The following is a 26,853-nucleotide window of genomic DNA, read 5'->3' as shown; positions in this document are numbered from 1 at the left end:
ATCAGCAACACTCTTCTAAACTCTCACCACTACAGAACTCCAATATGGGAACTTATTATTCTAACACTATGGTTGAATGAATATTTTTCAAAGATGAATGTAGAGATCATTAGATCAAAAACTTATGTTCTGGACTAAATAAAATTCTTTCCTACCTTGTTCCTCCTTTCCCGCTCCCTCACTTTCTTCCTCATTCACCTCCTTGGCATCTTCATCAAAGAAATTTTGAGATTCATATAAAGGATTTTCACAGAAATATACAACCCTAAACTAAAGCAAGGATAAAAAGTTATTTTCTACCTCTCAGATAGAAATTATGAAAATAAGAAAGTTCTCATTTTTCTATAGCTTCCAACTATCTTCCCTCTTGAGGAGTTAAATAGAAGAGTTATTTATCTGTTTAAATGTACTGCTTTATAAAATTTACCACATATAAAAGTAGGATTGCCCAAGAACATGGTGTTTATATTCTATTTCCATAAATCTGTCAAACTAACCAGGGATGCAAAATGTCAGAGGTGAACTTTTCACACTTCTGTTGTGAACCCAGTTCCCCTCTGAATTTAGTCTTCACAAAGGAATTATTCAACTATAGATCCAGATACTAGATCCTGCAGGATATCCCAGTCTAGGTTAATGATATCAAACACTGCAAAGGCAGTTATCTATTCTCCTCTACCTTGATTAGAACTCCCTTCCTATTTTCTCCACTATTCAGATTACATAATTGTGTTCTTAAGTATCTTTGAAAATTAGGTTGCTTCAGTCTGAATACCTAAATGGTGATGTAGTTAGTTTTAATACTACACAAGAGAAAAAGCAGTTATTTACTTCCACCAAACTCAACTACCTTCTCAATGCAAGGTTTTAAAATAAAATATTGTTATGGTTAGACAATTAATAAACAGGCACTGTATACAATCTAGAATCTAAGTTGGTAGTTTGGGGTTACAAAATATCTATCCATGCCTTGACACAGATAACTTCATTCAATAAATATTGAATACCCACTCTATGAAGTGCAACTGTGCAGTAGTTTGAGCATTCTTTGGCATTGACTTTCTTAGGGATTGGAATGAAAACAGACATTTTCCAGTCCTGTGGCCACTGCTGAGCTTTCCATATTTGCTGGCATATTGAGTGCAGCACTTTCACAGCATCATCTTTTAGGATTTGAAATAGCTCGACTGGAATTCCATCACCTCCACTAGCTTTGTTCATAGTGATGCTTCTGAAGGCCCACTTGACTTCACATTCCAGGATGTCTGGCTCTAGATGAGTGATCACACCACTGTGATCATCTGGGTCATGAAGATCCTTTTTGTACAGTTAATCTGTGTATTCTTGCCACCTCTTCTCAGTATCTTCTGCTTCTGTCAGGTCCCTACCATTTCTGGCCTTTATTGAGCCCATCTTTGCACAAAATGTTCCCTTGGTATCTCTAATTTTCTTGAAGAGACCTCTAGTCTTTCCCATTCTATTGTTTTCCTCTATTTCTTTGAATTGATCATTGAAGAAGGCTTTCTTATCTCTCCTTGCTATTCTTTGGAACTCTGCATTCAAATGGGTATATCTTTCTTTTTCTCCTTTGCTTTCGCTACTCTTCATTTCACAAATATTTGTAAGGCCTCCTCAGACAGCCATTTTGCTTTTTTGCACTTCTTTTTCTTGGGAATGGTCTTGATCATTGCCTCCTGTACAATGTCACGAACCTCCCTCCATAGTTCTTCAGGCACTCAATCTATCAGATCTAGCCCCTTAAATTTATTTCTCACTTCTACTGTATAATCATAAGGGATTTGACTTAGGTCATACCTGAATGGTCTAGTGGTTTTCTCTGCTTTCTTCAATTTAAGTCTGAATTTGCCAATAAGGAGTTCATGATCTGAGCCACAGTCAGCTCCTGGTCTTGTTTTTGCTGACTTTATAGAGCTTCTCCATCTTTGGATACCGAGAATATAATCAATCTGATTGGTTTGCAATGCCAAAGAATGCTCAAACTACCACACGATTGCACTAATCTCACACACTAGTAAAGTAATGCTCAAAATTCTCCAAGCCAGGCTTCAGCAATACATGAATCGTGAAATTCCAGATGTTCAAGCTGGTTTTAGAAAAGGCAGAGGAACCAGAGATCAAATTGTCAAGATCCTCTGGATCATCGAAAAAGCAAGAGAGTTCCCAGAAAAACATCCATTTCTGCTTTATTGACTATGACAAAGCCTTTGACTATGTGGATCACAATAAACTGTGGAAAATTCTGAAAGAGATGGGAATACCAGACCACCTGACCTGCCTCTTAAGAAACATGTATGTAGGTCAGGAAGCAACAGTTAGAACTGGACGTGAAACAACAGACTGGTTCCAAAGAGGTTCAAGGCTGTATATTGTCACCATACTTATTTAACTTTTATGCAGAGTACATCATGAGAAACTCTGGGCTGGATGAAGCACAGCTGGAATCAAGATAGCTGGGAGAAATATCAATAACCTCAGATATGCAGATGACACCACCCTGATGGCAGAAAGTGAAGAAGAATTAAAGAGCCTCTTGATGAAAGTGAAAGAGGAGAGTGGAAAGGTTGGCATTAAGCTCAACATTCAGAAAACAAAGATCATGGCATCTGGTCCCATCACTTCATGGCAAATAGATGGGGAAACAGTAGAAACAGTGGCTGACTTTATTTTTGGGGGCTCCAAAATCACTGCAGATGGTGACTGCAGCCATGAAAATTAAGACATTTACTCTTTGGAAGAAAAGTTATGACCAACCTAGACAGCATATTAAAAAGCTGAGACATTACTTTGTCAACAAAGGTCCAGCTAGTTAAGGCTATGGTTTTTCCAGTAGTCACGTATAGATGTGAGAGTTAGACTATAAAGAAAGCTGAGTGCTGAAGAATTGAAGCTTTTGAACTGTGGTGTTGGAGAAGACTCTTGAGAGTCCCTTGGACTGCAGGGACATCCAACCAGTCCATCCTAAAGGAGATCAGTCCTGGGTGTTCATTGGAAGGACTGATGTTGAAGCTGAAACTCCAATACTTTGGCCACCTGATGCGAAGAGCTGACTCATTTTTAAACACCCTGATGCTGGGAAAGATTGAGGGCAGGAGGAGAAGGGGATGACAGAACATGAGATGGTTGGATGGTATCACTGACTCGATGGACATGGGTTTGGGTAAACTCCAGGAGTTGTGATGGACAGTGAGTTCTGGCCTGATGCGGTTCATGGGGTTCCAAAGAGTCAGACACAAACGAGCGACTAAACTGAACTGAACTGATAAAATTAAACTGATTAAAGTGAAAGTGAAGTAGCTCAGTCATGTCTGACTCTTTGAAACCCCGTGGACTGTAGCCTACCAGGCTCTTCCCTCCATGGGATTCTCCAGGCAAGAGTAATGGAGTGGGTTGCCATTGCCTTCTCCAGGGGATCTTCCCAACCCAGGGATTGAACCCGGGTCTCCCGCATTGCAGGCAAACGCTTTATCTTCTGAGCCACCAGAGAACCTAAAAGCGATTAAGGATTTAGAAAAAAAAAAGAAAAACGGTGGATGGCATGGACTTCCAAGTTTCCAGTTCAGTTGACCTAACTGAGCATCATTAGAATAAACTGGGAAGTCAGGAGGTACAAAATACTAAAATGGAAACTAAGTTTAAATGTAGATTTAAAGGGATCAAACTTAGCATATATGTGGAAATGTACAGAGAGCAGTTGGAAAACATGGGGCTAGTTCCCGTCAGAGAAGCCTGTTTGAAAATTTGACAGCTTCAGATTGAAAATCAGGTCTGAACATCACCTCTATAAATTCACTAACCAACAACAGATAGAAAAATTTGGCTTTATGATTCATAAAGAAATATTTTCTTCAGTGAAAAATTTAATAATTTGGACATTTATAGAAGCAGAGTTGAGATTAAATTGAAATAGTACTTCCATAAACCGTTCCAACCTGAATCTGTCCCACCTTAAATATAGTCCCATAACAATGGCTTCTATGCTCCATGACCACTACCAAGAATTACCATCTTGCCACAGTGGTGTTTATTTGGTATATTCAGATTATTTAGGATATCATTATTTATTAACAGGCTGACCTATATTTATTCTTGGCAGGTTATAAATACACACAGAAAGCTAAAAACTGCCTAGGCTTATGACTGAATATCAAAATTTTAAATTAAAAATTATTATAATCATCATCATTTTCATGTTACTGGTTGGTCTAGAAACAATCAGAAGAATCTTCAAAGTTGAGTGCTAAGGAAAATTAACATGCATCTGAAAGATATCCATACCTGAAAAGATATCTATATCTAAAAGATACTGCACCTCTTTATTGGATTATATTGGATGGTAGATCAACTGAGTTAATACTCCACTGAAAATACATAATTGTCATCGCTCTCATTAGCCCAAGGTATGTCCCTTAGAAAGCTGATATTTAAGAATGAGACATATCTTACTTTCTATATTTTTAAATAGTTAAATATTTAGATGGGATTTGGGGTACACTTTACATGAAGCCTTTTTAAACATGCCTTGTGTTTCAATCATAAAATGAATAATAAAAGTAGACCCTGTGAAGATATATTAGAGAATTGAATAAGTTCTATATACTCACAAATATCTACATAAATATCTACGAGGATATCTATTTAAATATTCTCAAAACCAAGTCCATATAAACTGTGGAAAATTCTGAAAGAGATAGGAATACCAGACCATCTGACCTGCCTCTTGAGAAACCTGTATGCAGGTCAGGAAGAAACAGTCAGAACTGGACATGGAACAACAGACTGGTTCCAAAGAGGAAAAGGAGTACACCAAGGCAGTATATTATCACCCTGCTTATTTAACTTATATGCAGAGTACATCATGAGAAACTCTGGGCTGGATGAAGCACAATCTGGAATCAAGATTACTGGGAGAAATATCAATAACCTCTGATATGCAGATGACACCACCCTGACGGCAGAAAGTGAAGAAGAACTAAAGAGCCACTTGATGAAAGTGAAAGAGGAGAGTGAAAAAGTTGGCTTAAAGCTCAACATTCAGAAAATGAAGATCATGGCATCTGGTCCCATCACTTCGTGGGAAATAGATGGGGAAACAGTGGATACAGTGGCTGACTTTATTTTGGGGGGCTCCAAAATCACTGCAGATGGTGATTGCAGTCATGAAATTAAAAGATGCTTGCTCCTTGGAAGGAAAGTCATGATCAACCTAGACAGCATATTAAAAAGCTGAGACATTACTTTGCCTAGTCAAACTAGACATTACTCCGTCTAGTCAAGGCTATGGTTTTTCCAGTAGTCAGGTATGGATGTGAGAGTTGGACTATAAAGAAAGATGAGTGCTGAAGAATTGATGCTTTTGAACTGTGATGTTGGAGAAGACTCTTGAGAGTCCCTTGGACTGCAGGGACATCCAACCAGTCCATCCTAAAGGAGATCAGTCCTGGGTGTTCATTGGAAGAACTGATGTTGAAGCTGAAACTCCAACACTTTGGCCAACTGATGCGAAGAGCTGACTCATTTTTAAACACCCTGATGCTCGGAAAGATTGAGGGCAGGAGGAGAAGGGGACGACAGAGCATGAATGGTTGGATGGCATCACCGACTCAATGGACATGGGTTTGGGTAGACTCCGGGAGTTGGTGATGGACAGGGAGGCCTGGTGTGCTGTGGTTCATGGGCTCGCAAGGAGTCGGACACGACTGAGTGACTGAACTTAACTGAATTAGTCCACATATGCAGTGCTTCTAAATTAAAGATATATTTTTCCATTCAAAAAATGCTTTTTCACTTTTCATAAAAAAAATTATTCCACAGAACAGCTTTCAATTTATGGTTTCATTTTGTTCAAATTAAATCAAATTGTCTCAATATATAATAAATCTTAACCATAGACACTGTAGTATAAGCTTTATTGACAAGTCAACAAATCAAAAGCAATGTTTTGATTTCTCTATATTTCTTAGCAAAATTTACAGTGTTGCTAAAAAAAAGTTCTGCTGCCTACCTTCAGTAGAGTTTTGTGGACTTTTGCTGGCCAGGGAGGGGGAAGGGTAAAGTTAGCAAAAAAGGGAAAATAAATGCGGAAAAGTTCTTTGTATAAGCTCGTCAGAAAATTTTAGATTTTTCACATGGTAAAATTAACTTCTCTGTAATAATAAAATAATCTTACTGAATGCAGAGTCAAAAGTCTACCAAATTAACAATAGGATTCAGCAGTTGACCTTAAAGTTTATTTTCAAGTTAATGTCTTTTTAATAGGAGTTGAAACAAAAATATTATCCACTTTAAAAGCTTAAAAAAAGATGTTAGCCAATAAAACGTTTTTATCAGGGAACACTATTTAGAAAATTAGAAGAATGTGTCTTGTTTTTAAGCTAAATGGATTAAAACTGGAAGAAATTAGTTTTCTGAAGAAGCAAGAACATTCATTGCAAAGAATGCTTGTGTACTTGACATAAATTCTTATTTGCTAAATAGAAAATTGTATGTTTAATTTTTAAATATTATATTAAAAATCTGAATGTACATCAATAATTAAATCTCCTGCATTTAGTAATTTCTCTTCCTCATAGCAAGAAAATAAGGCTTTGCAGGATTTTTTATTTAGCCTTGGCAATTAGGACTATATGGAAACAAATGACAAAGAGGCGATTTCACAAAGTTAGTATCTAATTTGATGCTTTTATTGACCTTTTTTCCCCATTCCCACTGAATCCTCAAGTTTCTATAAAAGCTTCAAGCAAATTTATTAGAAAAAAATAACTTTTTCTAGGTTTTTATCAAATCCTTTGTGTCTTTGAGAATATTGGAAAAAATGGGTTTTTTGTTTGTTTGTTTTTTTGCCAGAAAGTTACTAAAGAAACATAGAGGAAAAAAGCTACCTAAAGGAATGAATTTCTCAACTCCTACTCAATTGTGAGTTCTACAAGATTAACCCACACAAATGTCTGGGGTCCCAAGCACTATGAGAAAAATACAAAACAGTTTCCAAAATGACCCTGAGTATATAATCAGGTCTAACTATAAATGCTGTTTACATTGTATGTAGTAACAGATATGTGCTTATAACCTCTACTTTTTCATACATTACATATGCAAGGAATATAACAGAACTCAACAAATATTGAAGCAAATCCATTTTCACTCTAGCTTTTCTAACAGAAAAGGACAATAGCCTTATCTACCAGAAGCAAGGCAATGGCATCTTTCACACTGTATCGTAGTGTTAAACGGTGCCCTGCACCCACTTGAGTTCATGTCTGCAGCACCAAGGAAGACTAGAATCAATATTAAATTGCTAACTCTGAATATTAATAAATGGTTTCTGCAGTGAAATAAAGACTGATAAGCTTGAGTGTTAGTTTAAGTGAATAGCCTATTCTCTCTCTTTCCCTTTCTGCATTTGCTTTTGCCAAACTTCACTCAGGCTGGAAGTAATCATAATAATTGGAAACAGAAGAAGGAAATAGCTGATGCTGCTAGGCAAGATGAAATAAATCTGCAACTCAAGTAATACTAAATATAAGCTCCACATGAGCATACTATAACAACACACCTGAGATAAGACCATTATTTGGAGCCAAATCCCCAGGTTCATATTTCACAAGAAGATACATTTTATAAATGTAATATTTATAAAGTATCTGGATGCCACTGAGTGTAAACAAATAGCAGGTTTATGTCAACTGTAGCAGTAGGACTAACAATTTCCTAAGGGGTAAGGAAGAAGTCAAATAAGAAATCTTTGATCCCTAAAAAACACTCATATAGAGGGATAATGCACTAAAGTTTCAAATTCACAAAATAAAATTTGTTCAAAAACTTCAGAAAGCATAAAATTACTGGTAAGGGAATTTTAAACTCTTTGTCATCTGTAGGATTGTTTTTCCCTGTCTTTTAACATGGTCCTATTATAGTATTTTTATAGTTGCCAACTGTGTATGTTATGTAATATTGAGACAGTTAAATAAGAAACACTATAACATTTCTAAGATGCTTATGACTTCAACATGAAAATTAGTGATTAATTTTGAAGTGTTTGAATCATTCTAAGATAGGAAGAAAGAAAAGAAATGAGTGTCATCTCTAGCACAAAGTCTGAGGCTTTGGAAAGGAAAATAGAACTAGAAAAGTGACACAACATTTGGGTATTATAACTGTCTGATATGCAGTTTTGAGTACCCATCTAGGGTATTGGATCATTCATTAATTATCTAGACTCTGTCCTGTTCTGTTTCAGTAATACAGTAAAGTTGATAACAGTATGAGATTATAAGTCAGGCTGCCATTTAGTACTGAGTGATCTTGGGCAAATAATGGAACTTTATGCTTCCGTCTCCTCAGTTTTAACTGAGATGATAAATATCACTTTCCCTCATAGAGTTAACGTAAGCCTTTAATGAATGTAATTAGATATGAAGTGGGACTATTGTATTTTTGTGGAATAGTGCTTCAGAGATGAGCGCAATGGGAAATAAGCCAAGTTATCAATCATACCTACAGTAAAACCAGCCTAAAGACCATCACTCCCAACAAACCAGATGAGAAGATTATGTATTTGAAAAAAAATCCACAAGAAAGATTTCCTGAAGGGAATATTAATGGACAATGATGTCTCATTTCCCCTTCCTTCTAGACTGTGCAGCGCATAAAAAAGTGATAGTTCATGAGGGCCACTCCCAGGCTACCTATTCATTTAATTCTTAAAACACTCACAGTTGCCCCACCTGCTACTCTCAAGCAAAATGTGAGAGAATTCTTGGAAGAACTTGAAAGATCAAAAGCCTGGAGATAGCATAAAGACAGGGATTTATGCCCACTTTTCATCAGAGAAGGGGCTTCCTTGGTGGCTCAGCAATTAAGAATCTGCCTGCCAATGCAGAGGACACAGGTTCAATCCCTGGATCAAGAAGATACCCTGGAGAAGGAAATGGCAACCCACTCCAATATTCTTGACTGGGAAATCCCATGGACAGAGGTGCCTGGTGAGCTATAGTTCATGGGACCACAAAAGAGTCAGACATAACTTAGCGACTAAACAACAACAACAATTGCCAGAGAAACCTGATGGTGGGAGCTTGAGTGAAGCTGTCCATGATACTGGAGCAAGAAGAGATGTGGCTAAATTTCCACAACATGATGAATCAAGAGTATATGAAGTTTTCCTCCTCCTATGACCTAATCTCAGAGGAGACTAGTAGAGGATAAATGAAGTGGAGTAAATAAAGAGAAGAAATGAACCATACTAACCTTTTTGAATTTTCATAGGCTTTACACTGTTGTGTTATTTTCTACTGTACAGCAAAGTCAATCAGCTATATGTTTACATATACCCTTTTTTAAATTTCCTTTTCATTTAGGTCACTACTGAGCATTGAATAGAGTTCCCTATGCTATACAGTTGATTCTCATTAATCATCTATTTTATACATAGTACCAACAGTGTATATATGTCAATCCCAGTCTCCCAATTCATCCCTTATTATTGAGTTCAAGAGTTCCTGATCAAGACTGAGCTTAAACGATAAGAGAAACTTTCAAATGAACCCAAGAAAATTTGTATTTTGAACAGATTACATTTTTTTTTAATACCTGAAAGAGAGACTATTCTGGATTTTGAAAGTAAAAACAATTAAGAGGTGAGGCACTAAGGGTTTTAGTAAAGCAGGGGTATGTGAGAGAAAAATAATTTTTTCTTGTTTGTACCCTTTGAGTCCAACCTGTTTAATACACTAGTCACATGAGAAAGTATATGTGGATGGAATGTACTAAGTGGTCAACATACTCTTTCTGTTTTTATTACTAAATATTTTTATTCATTTCCCCTAAGTAACTTCAGCAATGCTTACACTGCAAGGCTGTTACCTGTGAACTTTTAAGTTCAACATGAATAACTTCAGGAAATGTAACATAAATACTTAAACTCAAAAATAAAAAAAATTAATTGATCTACCTATCAACCAAATACATCAAAATATCAAGTGGAAAAAAAGGAGAACATAATCTCAGTAAAAAAATATGTATTGCATTTTTCTTGACTGAGCTCTTATTTCTGATTACTCAATTTAAAAATATTTTTAAAGGAATGGGACACAAATACCATTTTATTACTAATTTACTATGAAACACTTAATCTACCACATCTACATTTTCCTTAGTCCTCAAACAGAGCAATTTTCTCTGCTAAAACAGCCTAAAACAATTCTCCTCCTAGATGAAAACCTCCCTCCTGGAGCAAAAGAACTAATTTAATTCTCCCAATAAAGAAAATTTCAGTGTAACTAACCTTCTAAGCTATCATCTGATACTGGAGGTCTGTGGCAATGTCATTATGCCTCAATCATTAGTAGCTAAGTTCTCTTGGATATTGATAGGCAACCTGGTTTTTGCAGGGCTTATATTATTTTGAATCAAATAAGCATAGGCTACATATGTTACATATGCTTAACTATTTAACACATAACTTTCAAATTAAACAGATTTCTTTCACAACAGTTTTAGTATAAGGATGGAACTGAGACACAAGATAAATTTTGTGAGTTAATCACGGGCAAGAATGCATCTAAGAACAAAATAGGGCATATCTTGAGGGAAAAATAACTTTTAGCAAAATAAGTCTCATAATGGATGATGTAGGTAGTGATCATGTTGCCAAAATTCTACCACAACATAATATAAAGATGTGTCAGCTCAGTCACTCAGCAGTATCTGACTGTTTGCAACCCCATGTCGCAGCATGCCAGGCCTCCCTGTCCATCACCAACTCCCGGAGTTTACCCAAACGCATGTCCATTAAGTCAGTGATGGCATCTAACCATCTCATCCTCTGTCGTCTCTTTCTCCGCCTGCCTTCAATCTTTCCCAACATCAGGGTCTTTTCAAATGAGTCAGTTCTTCGCATCAGGTGGCCAAAGGATTGGAGTTTCAGCTTCAACATCAGTCCTTCCAATGAACACTCAGGACTGATCTCCTTTAGGATGGACTGGTTGGATGTCCTTGCAGTTCAAGGGACTCTCAAGAGTCTTCTCCAACACCACAGTTCAAAAGCATCAATTCTTCAGCACTCAGCTTTCTTTATAGTCCAACTCTCACATCCATACATGTGAGACATCTCACATGACTACTGGAAAAACCATAGCCTTGACTAGACTGACCTTTGTTGACAAAGTAATATCTCTGCTTTACCTGTTTGAATGCAGAGTTCCAAAGAATAGCAAGGAGAAATAAGAAAGCCTTCCTCAGTGATCAGTGCAAAGAAATAGAGGAAAACAACAGAATGGGAAAGACTTGAGATCTCTTCAAGAAAATTAGAGATACCAAGGGAACATTTTGTGCAAAGATGGGCTCAATAAAGGACAGAAATGGTATAGACCTAACAGAAGCAGAAGATATTAAGAAGAGGTGGCAAGGATACACAGAAGAACTGTACAAAAAAGATCTTCACAACCCATATAATCATGATGGTGTGATCAGTCACCTAGAGCCAGACATCCTAGAATGTGAAGTCAAGTGGGCCTCAGAAAGCATCACTATGAACAAAGCTAGTGGAGGTGATGGAATTCCAGTTGAGCTATTTCAAATCCCAAAAGATGATGTTCTGAAAGTGCTGCACTCAATTTGCCAGCAAATTTGGAAAACTCAGCAGTGGCCACAGGACTGGAAAATGTCAGTTTTCATTCCAATCCCAAAGAAAGGCAATGACAAAGAATGCTCAAACTACCACACAATTGCACTCATCTCACACACTAGTAAAGTAATGCTCAAAATTCTCCAAGCCAGGCTTCGGCAATACACGAACCATAAACTTCCAGATGTTCAAGCTGGTTTTAGAAAAGGCAGAGGAATCAGAGATCAAATTGCCAACATCCACTGGATCATCGAAAAAGCAAGAAAGTTCCCCAAAAACATCTATTTCTGCTTTATTGACTATGCCAAAGCCTTTGACTGTGTGGATTCACAATAAACTGTGGAAAACTCTCCTAGAAACCCTCAATATCAATGATGCATTGCCTTTTTCTCTAGAAGAATCCTCCTACTCTCCTCACATGATCCCCTACTCAAGTATTCTCTTTTCCATGAATTGTTGTTTGGAATCTCAGGAGAGACCAAAAACCCTTCTCCCAGGTATAGGTCTTCTGAAATATTTATTGCATTCAAAATTCTTTTTACAGTAGTTGTTAAATAAAACTGAACATTAATATACAGTATGTATGATAACTATAATAATATCAAACACTACAGATGTGACATATACATATTACATATATATAATATTGAATCTATACTATACTCCAGGCCTTAGGCTAAACATCCTATAGGTATTACAACATTTATTCCTCATAACATTTGTGCAAAGTAAGTTTGTAATGTTACCTATTTTTACAAAGGATGGAATTGATATAGAGATGTAAAAATAATTTGTTCAATTCACAACTAGTATGAAGAATAAAGCTGTGAGTGGAATCCACACTTGTCTGTTTCCAAAGCTCTGTGCTCTTAACTATATACTACATTATGAAATTTCTAGCACAGGATCAAGAGTTACACACCTTACTATAATCATTGTCTAGCACAGTGCCTAGAACATAGCACAACATTAAAACATATACAGAGTTTATGCAACTATTTGAACTGTAATCAATGTTGCAGAATACTAAGGACTCCTATATTTCTGTATATTTACTCCATATTTCTTCATTTTATTCCATATTTCTTCTCCAAAATGTTTTTCCTTACCTTTTATTCTGATTACATAATGGATGCTATCTTTAAAAGATAAAAGAACCTTCTTAATGATTTTTAACTTAGGCCACATACACGTACCATAGGATGAACTACTTGAGGACATAGATGATATCTTAATGAAGTCATATTCATCTTTTTGTCACCAGTCTCTAGTTCAATGCCAGACAGAGAATAGGTTACCAATGAATGTTCTCTAAATAATGATTTACTTTTGCATTCCAGTCCCCTATAATGAAAAGAACATCTGTCTTGGGTGTTATAAGCTCTTGTACGTCTTCATAGATCCGTTCAACTTCATCTTCTTCAGCATTACTGGTTGGGGAATAGACTTGGATTATTTTGATACTGAATGGTTTGTCTTGGAAATGAACAGAGATCATTCAATCATTTTGGAGATTGCACCCAAGTACTGCATTTTGGAATCTTTCATTGACTATGAGGGCTACTCAATGTCTTCTAAGGGATTCTTGCCCACAGTAGTAGATATAAGGTCATCTTCACCAATTCCAGTCTATTTTAGCTCACTGATTCCTAAAATGTCGATGTTCACTCTTGCCATCTCCTGTTTGACCACTTCCAATTTCCCTTGATTCATAGACCTAACATTCCAAGTTCCTATGCAATGTTGTTCTTTACAGCATTGTACTTTACTTCCATCACCAGTCACATCTGGCTGTTTTTGCTTTGGCTCCATCTCTTCATTCTTTCTGGATTTGTTTCTTCACTGTTCTCCAGTAGTATATTGGGCACCTACCAACCTAGAGAGTTCATCTTTCAGTGTCCTATCTTTTTGCCTTTTCATACTTTTCATGGGGTTCTCAAGGGAAGAATACTGAAGCGGTGTGCCATTCCCTTATTCAGTGGACCACATTTTCTCAGAACTTTCCACCATGATCCATCCATCATGGGTGGCCCTACACAGCATGTCTCATGGTTTCACTGAACTAGACAAGGCTGTAGTCCATGTGATCAGCAAAAACAAGACCGGGAGCTGACTATGGCTCAGATTATGAACTCCTTATTCCAAATACATACTTAAACTGAAGAAAGTAGGGAAAACCACTAGAACATTCAGACATGACCTAAATCAAATCCTTTATGATTATACAGTAGAAGTGACAAATAGATTCAAGGGATGAGATCTGAGAGCCAGAGTGTCTGAAGAATTATAGACAGAGGTTCGTGACATTGTACAGGAGGCAGTGATCAATACCATCCCCAATAAAAAGGAATGCAAAAAAAGCAAAATGGTTGTCTAAGGAGGCCTTAAAAATAGCTGAGAAAAGAAGAGAAGCTAAAGGCAAAAGAGAAAAGGAAAGATATACCCATCTGAATACAGAGTTAGAAAGAATAGCAAAGAGAGATAACAAAACCTTCCTCAGTGATCAATGCAAAGAAACAGAGGAAAATGATATAATGCAAAAGACTAGAGATCTCTTCAAGAAAATTAGAGATACCAAGGGAACTTTTCGTTAAAAGATGGGCACAATAAAGGACAGAAATGGTATAGTCCTAACAAAAGCAGAAGATATTAAGAAGAGGTGGCAAGGATACACAGAATATCTATACAAAGAAAATCTTCATGACCCAGATAACCATGATGGTGTGATCACTCACCTAGAGCCAGACATCCTGGAATGCAGAGTCCACTGGGCCTTAGGAAGCATCACTATGAACAAAGCTAGTGGAGGTGATGGAATTCCAGTAGAGCTATTTCAAATCCTAAAAGATGATGCTGTGAAAGTGCTACACTCAATATGCCAGCACATTTGGAAAACTCAGCAGTGGCCACAGGACTGGAAAAGGTCAGTTTTCATTCCAATCCCAAACAAAGACAATACCAAAGAATACTCAAATTACCATACAATTGCACTGATCTCACATGCTAGCAAAGTAATGTTTAAAATCCTCCAAGCCAGGCTTCAACATTACGTGAACCTTGAAATTCCAGATGTTCAAGCTGGATTTAGAGAAGGCAGAAGAATCTGAGATCAAATTGCCAAAAATCAAGAGAGTTCCAGAAAAACATCTATTTCTGCTTTACTGACTATGCCAACGCCTTTGACTGTGTAGATCACAAGGGCTACCAAAGCACCTTACCTGCCTCCTGAGAAATCTGTATGCAGGTCAAGAAGCAACAGTTAGAACTAGACATGGAACAACAGACTGGTTCCAAGGAGGAAAAGCAGTATGTCAAGGCTGTATATTGTCACCCTGCTTATTTAACTTATATGCAGAGTACATCATGAGAAACGCTGGGCTGGATGAAGCATAAGCTGGAATCAAGATTGCCAGGAGAAATATCAATAACCTCAGGTATGGAGATGACACCACGCTTATGGCAGAAAGCAAAGAGGAACTAAAGAGCCTCTTGATGAAAGTGAAAGAAGAGAGTGAAAAAGTTGGCTTAAAGCTCAGCATTCAGAAAACGAAGATCATGGCATCTGGTCCCATCACTTCACGGCAAATCGATTGGGAAACAATGGAAACAGTGACAGACTTTATTTTGCGGGGCTCCAAAATCACTGCAGATGGTGACTGTAGCAATGAAAATTAAAAGATACTTGCTCCTTGGAATAAAAGTTATGACTAACCTAGACAGCATATTAAAAAGCTGAGACATTACTTTGTCAACAAAGGTCCATCTAGTCAAGGCTATGATTTTTCCAGTAGTCATGTATGGATTGAGAGGTGGACTATAAAGAAAGCTGAGCGCCAAAGAATTGATGCTTTTGAACTGTGATGTTGGAGAAGACTCTTGAGAGTCCCTTGGACTGCAAGGACATCCAACCAGTTCATCCTAAAGAAGATCAGTCCTGGGTGTTCACTGGAAGGACTGATGTTGAAGTTGAAACTCCAATACTTTGTCCACCTGACGGGAAGGACTGACTCATTCGAAAAGACTGTGATGCTGGGAAAGATTGAAGGCAGGAAGAGAAGGGGATGACAGAGGATGAGGTGGTTGGATGGTATCACTGACTGGATGGACATGAGTTTGAGTAAGCTCTGGGAGTTGGGGATGGACAGGGAAGCCTGGCATGCTGCAGTCCGTGGGGAGGTAAAGAGTCGGACATGACTGAATGACTAGACTGAACTGAAATAATAACTAGATGAATTCTAGCTCTAGAAAAATGGTGTTGGAACATTTCTGATGAGTCAGTTTACAATTATACACTCCTGGATTGGTGGCATAGACATTTGTAAACATTATATAATTCAAAAAATATTTCTAGTTGTTTCTGGCAGGCATTGGTGGGTATATTTTTGTAGTTGATTTATTTTCTTGATTATGTTCTATTTTGGATATTGTTAAAATAACTCTTTGTTCCACATAATGTACTTCTGAATATTTATAGTTTTCTGTAATTTAAAACAGAGGTCCAACCAGATAAAACTTAGTGAGATAATGGAGACACACCTAGAATTTGAGTGAATTTGTGTAACAAGAATATACATCTTGGTTTATTCTCCAAATAGATTTCTGTTTCTGAAAGATATTCAGTAATGCTTCCCAAAACAATAAAATGGCAATAAAATAGCTATTTGTATACCATTTTTCAGTTATATCTGTCAAAAGACTTTGGTCTCAAAATAACAGAAAACCCAATCCAAATGGTTCAACATATCTTATGTACTGTTAGCTCAATAACAAAAAGTCTTAAGAAAAGACTAGTTCTGGGCTCATTATTTTAGCAGATTATCACTCAGTTCAGATTGTCACTCAGTTCAGCCATTCTCCACCGCTGGTCTTCTCCTCAAGATCATAAGATGGCTCCAGTGGCTCCAGGTATCACCTCCATATATAGCAACTTTCATAGAAAAATGAATATATTTGTCCTGGATCTTATTTCTGAGAAACTAAAAAGCTTGTCAGAAAGTCCACAAAGGGATTAACTTTACTTTTCATTACTCGAACTGAGTTATAAGCCATTTCCTAAAGCAGTCACTGGCAAAGAGATGGAATTACCATGCTTGATTTAGACTACTTTAAATTCATCCCCTTGGGATAAGGCTGACATAATACAAAGCACGTGGCACAGCATCACATCATTGTGTAGTTCAGTTCAGTTCAGTTCATTCGCTCAGTTGTGTCCGACTCTTTGCGACCCCATGAATTACAGCACGCCAGGCCTCCCTGTCCATCACCATCTCCCGGAGTTCACTAAGACTCATGTCCATCGAGTCAGTGATGTCATCCAGCCATCTCATCCTCTGTCGTCCCCTTCTCCTCCTGCCCTCAATCCCTCCCAGCATCAGAGTCTTTTCCAATGAGTCAATTCTTCGCATGAGGTGGCCAAAGTACTGGAGTTTCAGCTTTAGCATTCCTTCCAAAGAAATCCCAGGGCTGATCTCCTTCAGAATGGACTGATTGGATCTCCTTGCAGTCCAAGGAACTCTCAAGAGTCTTCTCCAACACCACAGTTCAAAAGCATCAGTTGTTCAGTGCTCAGCCTTCTTCACAGTGCAACTCTCACAGAGAGTTTAATAAAACTGGCATTCTGTTCAGTAAGGAATGAGGGGATGGGGAAAGAAGAAATGCATCCCAGATAGACAATCAACAATGTCTCTAATACCTTTGTGACTTTCTAAAGTCTATCTGAAAACATACTCAACAGAAGCAAAACCACTCAATGCTAAAGTGAATTTCCCCAAAGATAAAGGGTCTTATGATGCTCTTAATGGGCTTCCCTGGTGGCTCAGAGGTTAAAGCGTCTGCCTGCAATGTGAGAGACCTGGGTTCGTTTCCTGGGTCAGGAAGATCCCCTGGAGAAGGAAATGGCAACCCACTCCAGTATTCTTGCCTGGAGAATCCCGTGGACAGAGGAGCCTGGTGGGCTATAGTCCATGGGGTCTTAATACTAGAAAATGAAGAATTTCCAATTAATTTTGATATAAGAATATAAAAGGATTTTTTTTTTTTTTGATTCACAGTAGTATGTTAGCACACTTCTTGGGCTATCAAAGTGAAAGTGAAGTCGCTCAGTCATGTCCGACTCTTTGTGACCCCATGGACTGTAGCCTACCAGGCTCCTCCCTCCATGGGATTCTCCAGGCAAGACTACTGGAGTGGGTTGCCATTTCCTTCTCCAGGGGATCTTCCTGACCCAGGGATTGTCCTGGGCTATCAAAGACATCATAAATTTTAAACAGTTTTTAGTAAAGCTTATGGTATACGTATACTTCACAAATTCATATATATCCACTCCAAAGTAAATTAATTTGACATAAGGAAACTAGATACAAATTAAAACCTCAATGTAATTCAAAATATCATATTCTCCATTTCATGACAAAATCCTTTAGGACTCGATTAAGCTTGGTTTTTCTTGACATTTTCAAATTCTCCATAAAGCAACATTAGTACCTATATTTTAACTAGATAAGTTAAGAATCATTTAACTTATTTTTAAATGATTAATTCTTTAGAATTATAATGTATCAAATACTCATTGGACTTCCATTGTGGCTCAGTTGGTAAACAATCTGCCTGCAATGTGGGAGACCTGAGTTTGATCCCTGGTTGGGAAGATCCCCTAAAGAAGGGAAAGGCTACCCACTTCAGTATTCTGGCCTGGAGAACTCCATGGACTGTATAGTTCATGGGGTCACAAAGAGTCAGACATGATTAAGCAACTTTCACATATACTCAGAGCATGTTGGATTCAGTCCTCTCATTTTATTCTGAGACAGCTAAACCAGTGCAATTTAAATTTCTCTGTAAATATGTTATCAAGTTCATGAATAAGCATGCTCCTTATCTCTGTCCCTTCTTTACATTATATCACATTAACATTAGGGCATTATCTTAGGCATCCTAGTCCACCAGCCACTAAATAAAAATGACTAAAATCCAAACTGCTAAACTATTATCATTTCTTAACAACCAATATTTATGCAATACAGAAATCATCTGGGTACTCAATGTCTTTTAGGTCTCTCATTATCATAGTTAATAAGGGTTTACAAATACCAATCATAGTTGAAAATTTATGAGTGCCTGTGCAAGCTTTTCAGCTAGATTTGTCACACATGGAATATTTTTATGTAACTCTTTCACTAAAACCAGACTGTCCTCTTACATGTATAAATGCTGTTCCAGGACTATCAATTTAAAAACTGGGACTGACAGACTTCCCCAGCAGTCTAGTGGTTGAGACTCTTCACTTCCACTGTAATGGGTTTGATTCCTGGTCAGGGAACTAGGATACCACACACTGCATGGCGTGGGCAAAAAATAACTTTAAAAAGTGACATTGAACTTTACTGTTTCAAAAATGTGTGTGTGTGTGCATTCATACACACATGTGGGTGCATTTCATGTACGCAAAGAAGCAGAACAGACAAATTTGCTATTCACTAGAGTGACTCTCCCACAATGAACTGAAGAAAAGGAAAGCAAAGGTACTTCCAACCAAAGAGGAAAATGAGATGATGTTAGAGATAATGTTTCAGAAGAACTACTAAGAGGGAAGATTTTAGATGGGTAAGAGCATCTTTGATAACATTCCTGCTCTTCCAGAGAGGAACTGACTTCTTTCTATCTACTTAGACCTCAGTCCTAATAAAATGGTCATCCACTAAGTACATGAGTTGTCAAGAGGAAAGATTACAGTTACTCATGATCCGAGTGCTTTTGGAAATAAGCCACAATTTTTGTGACCCTTTAAGTCTTGTTACTTATTTAATAGAGTAAATTTGACATGTAAGGTCCTGTAAATCTGAGGTGTACAGCACATGTTACTTTGATATATTTATATGTTTGTAATATGTTACCAATGTAATGATATTTATCACATTATATAATAAAAGATTATATATAACATTTTGAAACACAATGTAATGTGAAAATAGAAAAATAAAATACATACTCTTTTTTTTCTCATTTTCTCTTCTTTTATTTTTCTTTTTTCTTCTCTTACACTGTCCCTCCCCTTGTTGAATTTTTTTTCTTTTCTTTTTTTAAATTTATTTTTATTTTATTTTACTTTACAATACTGTATTGCTTTTGCCCTATATCAACATGAATCTGCCATGAGTGTACACGTGTTCCCAATCCTGAATCCCCCTCCTACCTCCCTCCCCATATCATATAAGAAACGAATCGCCAGTCTAGGTTCGATGCATGATACAAAATATACACTCTTTATTAAACAAATTTGCTTCTTCCTATTTCATTTCACAGGAACTTAATAAAACCCATGGCTGATTCCACTTGTTTTACTTAGTATGAACAGAATGCTAGATTTCTAATTTATATTCACTCAAAACTTTGATATAGTTCCATGTATTTTGTCATCTAGTATCACTGCTAAAAGTCTAGAAAGCTTATTATCTTAGTGATTAAAAAAAACAAATGATGCTTGAAACATCTGATCCAATTCTGAGAATATAAAGAAATACTATACTGTAAAAAAAAAAAGGAATTAACATGTGATACAGTATTATTAACTAAAGTACAGATTTTGTTCAAATTTCACAAAATTTTATGCTAGTGTCTATTATTTGTTTTCATACCCTATTTTCAAGATTCCACACTGTTATTTAGTTGCATTGAGCAGCTTCAGCTGCATGCAACAAATTCTGTTAAATTCTCTTTTCATTTTTATTGTCACAGATATTTTCTAATTTTCCTTGTTATGGCTTCTTAGATATTGCCATCATTCAAAAGTGGATATTTAATTTCCAAATGCATGGGATTTGTAAAGTATCCTCGATATTAATTTCTCATTCTGATATAATTTCTCATTTAAATACTTTCTTCTCTGCTTCCCATCCGTGCTTTTTTTAGCCTTCTAACTTTATTGAGGCTTTCAATGGCTAGTCAAAGGTTTCTCTTGATAAATGTCACATTGCACTTGAAAATATGTAGATTATTTTCAAATGTCTTTTGATATAGATTTCTAACATAATTCCACAGTGATAAAAGAACAAACTGTATGGTTGCAATACCTTTAGACCATGAAATTTTTGCACCTTGTTTTATGTCCCTGAATATGTTCCAATGTCTCCAAGTTTACAGTCTATGGGAACATGAATAGAATTTGTATCTCACTGTTGTGTGAAAATTGTATAAATCTTAATTATGTTGTATTGGTTCATGATTTTTAGTTCTACTATACCCTTCTACTTTTCCATATATTCATTCTATTAAGTTTTGAGAGGTTGATATTGAAATTCCAAACTAAATATCTTAATTTATCTACTTAAAAAATAATATTAATATATAGCAGAACTATGAGATTTCCCTGGTGGCACAGCAGTAAAGAATTTGCCTAAAAATCAGGAGTCATAGGAGATGCTGGTTCGATCCCTGGGTTAGAAAGATCCCCTGGAGGCGGCCATGGCAACCTACTCCAGTATTCTTGCCTGGAGAGTCCCATGAACAGAGGAGCATGGTTGACTACAGTCCATGTGACTATAGGTCACAAAAAGTCAGACCTGACTAAAGAGACTTGGCATACATACACGCATAGAGGAACTATATGTAACTTTCCAATTTCCAAGTCTCCTGTAAGTAAATGTGTTATTATACTTTCATAATTTGAAAAAGAAAAAGAAAAAAGTAAAACCCATGGCTATTTATAGAAAAATCTCTGATTTCATATGTACAAGTTTCACTAAACTCAGCTAAAAGGTTCAAAAAATTATTCCATAAATTTTATCATCAGAGAAATCAATATCTTCAAAATATCTTTTACTTCACACTATAAAGGTTTACTCTTTCTTCTGTCGCATATCCATTTGCAGCCATTATTGAATACATGACGACTGCCATGATTTTAAAAGTGAAAAAAAATGTTTAAGTAAACCAACATAACTGAAAATAACACAAAGACTGACATGGATTCATGTAACAATTACAGGGAAAAATGTTTTGTAAGGTAAAACAAGCCATAAAATTATGTTAAGTATTGAACAAAATCTAATCACTCACTTAAAATATGCATTCATCATCCTCCTTTATCCTTGAAAATAGATGCACTGGATGTATCTGAGTTAATATTCAATCAGTTGTCCAAAAAAGGAAATTATTTTCCTGTTACTTCTAGACAATCCAAAGCAGACAATACTGTTTATTAACTTTAAAACAAATTTCTAAAGCTTAAATTAAAATTTTTGATTAATATATTTTAAAATTAATTAAAAATTAATTTCCAGATAGGGTCTTTTTAAATCGAATTTGTAACATATCAATGAAATGTAATAACAGAAGCAATTATCAACTTCCTATAAGAATATGACCATTTTAGGGATATGATCGGCTTAAAACCTATGTAAAGCCTATGTAAAATCAGTAATTATGAAACTATTACTAACTTACCTATACAACAGAGATTATATTAAAGAAATATTGTATCTGTCCTTCCTGTAAACAAAAGAGAGGGAGCTGGGACTGGAATGGGATAATCAACCATAATACTAAGAAAGTTGTAAGGCCCTATTCCATGCTTTTCATAATAATCAGACTATACTTTAGAAATACTTTTAAAAATTAATATTGGACACTGGACCAGCAAGGTAAATGTTCCTATTGAATTCTAAGATGGGATTAAGTCAGCTTAAATGCTAAAATCACTGGGGGAGGCTGATGGTAGATACACTATTGGTTGCTTCATCTTGAAATTGTTAATATGAAGAATCATTCGTATTGAGCTGCTGACATGCTCACAAATGCAAAGTAAACTTTTAGCTGACTTTTGATGTATTTTTCTTTATTTTACATGGTTGACTATGAACACATAGGAATTAATTCTGTTTTTTTATTGCTCTTCTTTATGAGGTTGTGATTTCTAGCTAAGAAATAAAAGTTCTGCCTTAAAACATGATATGTGTATTTAACTCTAGTCACATGTAAGAAGTATAAAATAAATTCCTAAGCTTAAATTAGTGAATTCTAATAGGATTTCTATGCTTGTCAAGCCTAGAGTAAATGATTCAATAAGATATGGGGACAAAGGGAATAAATTGTTGAGTAAAAATAAACTATGGCTAGAGTATAAAATAAATATAAAACAGATCTTTACACATAAAGGTGGCATCAGTGAGAGTTATTTTTAAAAGGTGAAAATATGTTCCATTCCATTTAATGGCAGTACTCTTCACATTAATGATTTTCAAAGAAGATTGATTTCACTCTATGGAAAAACTTTAAGACTACGACTTGCAAATTACTCATACTACTAATTAGTCAATCATTTTCTATTTCTCAGTTAGGCTTCAATTAAGTGTAAAATCCTTTGAAAATTAAAAACATTTCATGTCACTAGCTCAAAATGACCAACATGTTTGGAAACACATTTACGAACACTTACATAATGCTTATTATCTGCCAGACACTACATCATTTAAATACATAACTTATTTAATATTCTCAAGATACTATTACTACCCTGGGCTAGATAACTTGTTTATATAGCCAATACCAAGTGGCATACTCGGGATTCAAACCCAGACAATCTACTTGGGAGACTACATTTAAAGCCTACTCTATCACAATTCTTCAGAGAAATGCTTCATCCAGGGACTGCTATGCATTTGAAAGCCATTGTTTAAACTACAGCAGTCAGGGTTGTTCAATGTGAAAACTTTTTGCTCACTATGAGAGTGAATGTGTGAATTTCACGCAGCTAAAAAGGAAAGTGAGCATAAGAAATATGGGAAAAGACTGCACCATATAAATGTTATAGAAATGTGCTTAGTGCTTAGTCGCTTTGCACAGTTGTGTCTGACTCTCTGTGGCCCTATGGACTGTAGCCCTCCAGGCTCTTCTGTCTATGGAATTTTCCAGGCAAGAATACTGGAGTGGGTTGCCATGCCCTCCTCCAGGGGATCTTCCCTACCCAGGGATTGAAGGGAGTCACTGAGTCTCTCTTGTCTGCTGCATTAGCAGGTAGATTCTTTACCACTAGCACCACCTGGGAAGCCCTTAAGAGTAGAAAAGGTGGCACTTAAATACATTAGCTGTGGTTTCACCCCAAAAGTAATCAAACATGACAAAAAAGCTTTACACAGTCATATTTATCATTCAACATCATACTATCTAAATTTTGTACATTAAAAAATATAATGAGAACTATAGTAGTATCCCCCATAAATTATGCCCAAAGATAACTCATTCACCTTGTCCTAAAATTTAAAGATACCTTATCCTAAAATAATTAACTGATCAAATTGCTTAAACAATTCAATAAATTCACATACTTAGTTTTCTATGGAGGAAAATAAATCTTGGAGAAAATTTGACATAATTTGTTTTCAGCTTTTCAAATAAAGGAAGCACAGAGGTTTAACTCTATGATACTAGCTTGAAGTCAGTCAAAAAGAAGCATGGCTCTTAATAATTGTGGATCTACTTTCCTTTGAAGGTGTCTCTGAACAGAGCAATAAGAGAGAGAGCGATGTACATCTTCTCTAGAACTGAATTTCAAAGGCTTTATTTGGCCCTTCTTCTACATAGGAAAATTTGGAAAACTTTTTGCCTTTTATTTTCCACTGTGAGATCCTAAAGGGGAAAATAAGTTCAGGCTATGCAGGTCCCCATGTGGTTTTACATGCAGTAGCAAGGAATGTAGGACACAAAGGTCTATATAATTGCCTGCAGTGAACATTAGTGCAAATTTTAAAAGAAAAAAAGAAAAACCTTTAGTATTTCAGTACAGATCTCAAAATCATTCAAGAAACTTCCTTCAACTGCATCCATTACATTAATGAGATCACAGAAGAGAACTAGTTTAGAATTAAATATTTTGATGATAAAAATGTATTATAATCTAAAAAGCCATAGTTTATAAAAAATAATAGGATATGAAAATGAATGGTATTTTTCATATATGACATCACTGTGTGAATTAAAAGCAGTTTAAATTTAAAAAGGAATCTCTTGAATTAAATGGTTTTCAAAAATGGCTTTAAAAACATTTAAATTTTTGTAGAAAAATTACATCTATTTGTTTAGTGTTTCTAAAAATTCTGGTAGTTTACCTTCTTTTAAAATTATGATCATTTAATCTTAAAACAACTGTAAAGGAAAATTGGCCAAACATGTAAATAAAAATTGATTAAACAATGCAATTTTATATGGTGCACTTTTTAATAAACACTCTTGTTATGCAAATTTCTCCTTTTCTTTGCAAAATCTGCCTTAGTTTACCTGATTATGTATGTAGTTTCTATATAATACACAGTGTTGAATATTTAAAAATCAGCTATTAATTAGTATTTTAAATAACAACTGCTAAACAAACCATGTTTAAGTTTTTTCAATTATGTTAGTTTATTGGATCTCTAGAAATAAAACTACAGAGCCAAGAATTTCTATGTATTTTTCCAGCACGTGAAATCGGTAATGAAATGCAAGACACATAGACACTATATCTAAGGTTCTGAAATTTTCACTTTTCTCACAATGATAAAGTAAACTGATCTATTATTTGACAAGGGAAAAGAAAGATTTCGACGGTGGGAATAGCATATGAATCACCACACATGGAAGAATATAAAAGCGGATTATATTTTCCACAAAAGCTAAAAGAAGCAATTATTTTTGTTTCTTGGTCAATAGAGATTCAGAAGGTGAATCAGGTTCCTGTGGGAGCTCTGTGAATATCATTATAAGCATCAATCATCAATGACCCAGTGAAATCCAGAACTAAAAGAATGAAAAGAAATTTTCCCTAAATATATCACATTCAGTCATGCCTGACTCTTTGCTACCCCATGGACTATGTAGTCCATGGAATCCTCCAGGCCAGAATACTGGAGTGGGTAGCCTTTTCCTTCTCCAGGAGATTATCCCCACTCAGGGATCAAACCCAGGTCTCCTGCATTGCAGGTGGATTCTTTACCAGCTGAGCCACCAGGGAAGCTCAAGGATACTGGAGTGGGTAGCCTATCCCTTCTCCAGTGGATCTTCCCCACCCAGGAAATGAACGGGGTCTCCTGCATTGCAGGTGGGTTCTTTACCAATTGAACTACCAGAGAACCCCAAATATATCACATTATATGTCTATACTCCATGAGTTCTAAAAACTATAATCTTCTAAATAAAACCTAACATAGAAGTCGAATATCTGAGACTGTCTTGGATCAATTCATGGAAGGATTTACATGAGATCTAGTCCAGGTACCCATCTTACATAGGAATCCATGGTATGTGGTCACTGGCCTCTATAAACACTCACAATTATGGGAGCTAATGAGTTCACAGTATAGTTAACAGATTTTTTTAAAGCTCTGTTAAAATCATCTTAATAAAAGTAAAATGCTTCATCCTTTAAAAATTTCCACAGATTTGTCTTATTTTTGCCCTATACATAATCATAGGATAGTATTTAATGATAGCTTTCATGCCTTCACTTTTCCAAGTTAAAGTCTTTCCACTGGATTTTATAGAATAGATTGACAATACCCCCAAAATCTCCCTTTCTTTCTTTTCTAGCTGCTAGAGCAACAGCCTGTGAAGGTTCATCTCAAAATAGTGTGCTCAGAATGAGTACATTAAAATGTGGTCATAATTACAAACTACAGCGGGATAAACACTTCCCTCATTAGGCTACAATCATTAGTCCAATTTATTAATAACAATATCTTAAAGTTGGCAGCCATTTTCCACTACAAATACCAACCTTGTTGTCAATAAAACCATGGTCATTAATTGTGACAGATCTGGATTCAAAACCAGAACTTCACATTTATATCTATTACTATAAAATAGTATCATGACATCAAATACGCTAACATTAATGCCTATATTCGAGCCTCTGGTATGTCATCTTGGAAAACAGTAAGATATTCTATTTGCCTTCCTACCAAACACATTCTTCAGGTTCATACCGTATTTAACTCTGTGGCCTGACAAAGAAGTCAATGTTCACATTAGCCTATCTCAAGTCATCAGTCACTAACACTCAAGAATCCCCAATTAAAACTTTTTTGTATGGCAGTTTACATTTAAGAAATTTTGCCTGAGGTTTCATTTTTCACTGACTTACTTTTAAAACTGGTTTATAGACAAGAATATCTCCGTAAGAGATATTGTCATGCAGGCAATGACATGCTCAATTCCATCTTTGAATCTGAACAATGTGTCAC

At 36.0% G+C, this 26,853-nt stretch overlaps 1 protein-coding gene across 3 annotated transcripts in view; it reads right to left on the bottom strand.

The window, feature by feature from the left end:
- MAGI2 (membrane associated guanylate kinase, WW and PDZ domain containing 2) overlaps window positions 1-26,853 on the bottom strand; it is a 1,500,648-nt gene that overhangs the window by 1,471,042 nt on the left and 2,753 nt on the right. The gene's annotated exons all lie outside the window — the stretch shown is intronic.

The sequence above is a fragment of the Ovis canadensis genome, chromosome 4, assembly GCF_042477335.2.
Source record: "Ovis canadensis isolate MfBH-ARS-UI-01 breed Bighorn chromosome 4, ARS-UI_OviCan_v2, whole genome shotgun sequence".
Classification (NCBI taxonomy): domain Eukaryota; kingdom Metazoa; phylum Chordata; class Mammalia; order Artiodactyla; family Bovidae; genus Ovis; species Ovis canadensis.
The sequence above is the reverse complement of the archived record's forward strand: the minus strand, read 5'-3'. Positions and strand labels throughout refer to the sequence as shown.